This window comes from Vipera ursinii (genome assembly GCF_947247035.1).
Source record: "Vipera ursinii genome assembly, chromosome: 2".
NCBI classification, from domain to species: domain Eukaryota; kingdom Metazoa; phylum Chordata; class Lepidosauria; order Squamata; family Viperidae; genus Vipera; species Vipera ursinii.
Genome location: NC_139513.1, coordinates 55357993 through 55361858, shown reverse-complemented (window position 1 = coordinate 55361858; position 3866 = coordinate 55357993).

Sequence of the window (3866 nt, the reverse complement as noted above, 5' to 3'; positions counted from 1 at the left end):
TTTGCATAGCTAATTATCAGCATTGTGATAAAATTAGTTGTATGTACTAGATTTCAGTTCTCCATAATTTTAGCAAAAAATAGATTAAGATGTAGATATAAAATCACCTATTATGCTAATACTATACGTTCAACAAATTTTAATCCAGCTTCTCCAACCTGATACCCCTCAAAGTTTAAGGACTTTACAAATTTTGTACTAGATATAGAATCATATAAATTAAGAAACTTATATTTTGTTCATTGCTGAATGGACAAGTTTGATGTTGAATGGGTTATATACTGTGCAAGCAAAACTAGAGTTTTGTTCAGTGTTGACTGCAAATCTACTTATGGATGTCCTGCAAAATTTAAATTTGAACTTTAAAAAATAATATCTATCAGATTAACAAGATATGACTTGAGCAATATTCCGTATGATTATGCAGTGAAGATAAAGTTTAGGCTGAATTAATTAGATTTGACAGAATCTCTAAGGAACTATGAAGCAAAATTCATTATATCATTAAAGATGAAGAATGAAAAGTATTCTGCTTTATGAAAAAAATGTGAAATAGTTTTCTATTGATCCATTAAAATAGCTAAGGAAAAGTAAACAGCAAAAGACAACAGGGACAGAGGAAAATTTGCCTTGCAATGTCTAATTACAGAGAAAAGTAGGAAGAGGCAGAGAAATATATCTAAATACTGTAAAGAAGGATGAGACACCGCTTTACACAGGGATGAACATAATACAATACTACAAAGAAGATAATCAACAGAGGTAAAGAAGAGAGGCTGTTCACGTATACAAAAAGACCCCCCCCCCAAATTGCTGATAGACATAAAGCTAGACCCAAATATTTTGGAAAGTGTAGTAAAATAGGCTCTACAAAATATTGCTGACCACAAAACTGCAAGAGTTGATGAAATGCCAGCAGAACTGTTTAGAACAGAAGCCTCCTAACTTTTCAGCTTGTTGACCCTTTCATGAAATTTGTTCATCAATCCCTAAATATTTATTATGTGAAAATAATTTAATAAATATTACTTTAGTTTAATAAATTAACTAATAGTACTAGAGATACAACAACCCCTTGGATAGTCCCATAATCTATGGAGTCAATATTCACTCTGGGGAACCCTAGTTTAAAATCTTGCAAAATTATGCTGTTAATGTACTGCTTATAATTGGTAAACAGGTATGGAAAAACTTGAGGTCAAAAAACTGAAAAAGATTAAGCTGAATTCTAGTATCCAGTAAGGCAGTGTTAAAAATGCTCCAGCTACCTCTATGTACTGCAGAATTTGTATGGTAATCAGCAACAATAAAAATGGAATATGGAGCAATTAATTAGTTCAAAATTAAAGGAGTATGACAAAGTTATATGTTAACCTATTTAACTTACCGGTAAAAGCAGATATATAAAGGGACTAGAAAAAATAGCATTACAAATGTTGAAAGAAATACTGTACATTACTGACAACCTCAGATATCCAAATAATTCCATTTTGGCTGCTGAACACAAGAAAGACTTAAGAGCTGTTTTATTGAAGGTGAAAGAAGAACCTTCAACAAAAGATTATTTTAAGTTTTTTTTGCTTCCAGCAAGTTGATTGATACCACTATCACATCTGAGGTTGGTAATGCCAACCCAATGCAAATGGGTGAAGAAGTAGTAGTACAGTAGTCTTTGACCTTCACTTAGCAACTATTTGAAGTTATAACAGACCCCCCAAAAGTTGCATATGACCTAGATTCCGAATTCTGATGGCTGCCCCACTCCCCGTGGTCACATGACTGCATTTTGGGTGTTCAGCAACTGCCCCACATTTATAGCTATTTGCAGTGCCTCATAGTCATGTGTCTGTGATTTATGATATTTTTGTTAGAAGCCGACTTTTACTTCCAGTTTCCAGCAAAAAAAAATTCCCATAGCAAACAATGGGTTTGCTTAACTACTGCTGTGTTCACTTAATGACCACTGCAAAAAAAGTTTGTAAAATCAGACATGGTCACATGTTAACTAATTTAATGACTATCACAACTTATGAAAGAAATTGCAGTCTCAATTACAGCCATAAGTTAAAAAAAGTACCTGTAATGTAGATTATATCTTCCTGGGCTCCAAAATTGAGGTATTCACTGTATATCATGAAACAAAATGCATCTGTTTCTTGGGAGAAAAATTATGACAGATCTATACAACATATTAAGAATGCAGAGATTTCACATAGATGACAAAAACATAGTCAAGAGTATGGTTTTCCCATATGATTGAAAATTGGATCATCCAAAAGCTAATGAAGAAAAGCTGGCGCCTTTGAATAACAAGGTTTGAAAATACTTTGGACAGCAAAAACAGCAAATCATTTGATATCAGAATAAAATCAGACTGCTCCCTGGAAGCAATAATCAGGCAACTGAAGTTTAAAGGTGGATTCATAATATGAATCATTGGAGAAGCCCTCAAATGCTTGGAAAAGTGAAAGTCAACGTAAGATAAAGAGATTAATAGCACTCAAGGTGGCTAAATTGTATTGCTGATGTAGCATGAGTTTTCAAAAATTGAAAGAAGCAATTATTGACAATCCTATTACTAAGATTTCAAAGCAACTAACATATCAATAAAATACATATATTAAAATTAAATCAGTAATATTACATCAGTTTTTTATTAGAGGCCTATATTCAGTTTATATAGAAAATATCTTAGAAGCATGTATCTCAAATATTAAAACATCTCTCAGAATGCTGCCTCATATATTCTGTGACATGGACAAAATATAACTTTTGTAGCGTATGGAAAGGAATTGTGTTCTCATAGTAAGTTGCAAAACACTGTGAACGCAGACAAAATAGAAACCGTGAGTCTATTTTAAGGAAGTGTAGAAGTGAATGGGTGAAGTGTTAGATCTCCTGTGCATCAACCCATGAGCTTTTTTATCTGGGCAAACAAAAGTCACGATTTCACTTCATATGATATTTTACACTTAAATCAGCCCTTCTGATTTAAGAGTGGAAGCTGTAGTAAAAACTATAGTATAAGGGTTCTAAGGACACATTGAAGCACGCTTATTGAATGTACTGGCTGGTTATTTTTTTCCAGAAATGATTACAAGACAAAGCTGGCAACAAATTGACAACGTGCATTTAATTATAACCTATAGCTACCATATCTGGTTGTAGACATATGGATGAGCACTGGTTGTCAACTAAGTTAGAAATGTTTATTCGTGTGTATGTATCCAATGCCCAACCGGAGTTTTGCAGTCTAGGTTTTATAGTTCCGACACAAAAGTTGCACAGGGAGTTGGGATACTTCTGTAACGCGTCTACGAAGTAGAGAGCAATGACTTTATTAGTAGATTTATGTTTATATGTGATGGTAGAGGACCCAGATTGTTGGGGGCAATAAGCTGACTTTGTAATAATGCCGCTTGGGGGGGCCCAAAAGCCCTAATAAGCAGGCATATACATAGAATGAAGGCTATTGCTAAGCACATTGGTTTGTGCTTAAATTGCAAGCCGCCCTGAGTCTTCGGAGAAGGGCGGGATATAAATGGGATTAAAATAAAAATAAAATAAAAAATAGAAGAATTCTCCTGTCTTGATTTTTGAAGTTACTTCCACCATCGCCACGCACGATCTCCGCCTTATAGATTCAAATTCTGATTTCTAGAATTCAACTGGGGAACTAAATTTTGCTTTTGGAGCCGGAGCGGGGGAGGCAGGCCAGGAGAAAACTCGCCGAGCCCTTCTACCTCGCTTGACATTAAAAAAAAATAAAAGTTTCCGGGATGAAGACCTGGAAGCCGTGCGCACCGCCGTCCGGGAGAACGCGCGGCTTCGCGAGGGGGCGGAGGCCTCGCTGCGCTTCAGAGGCG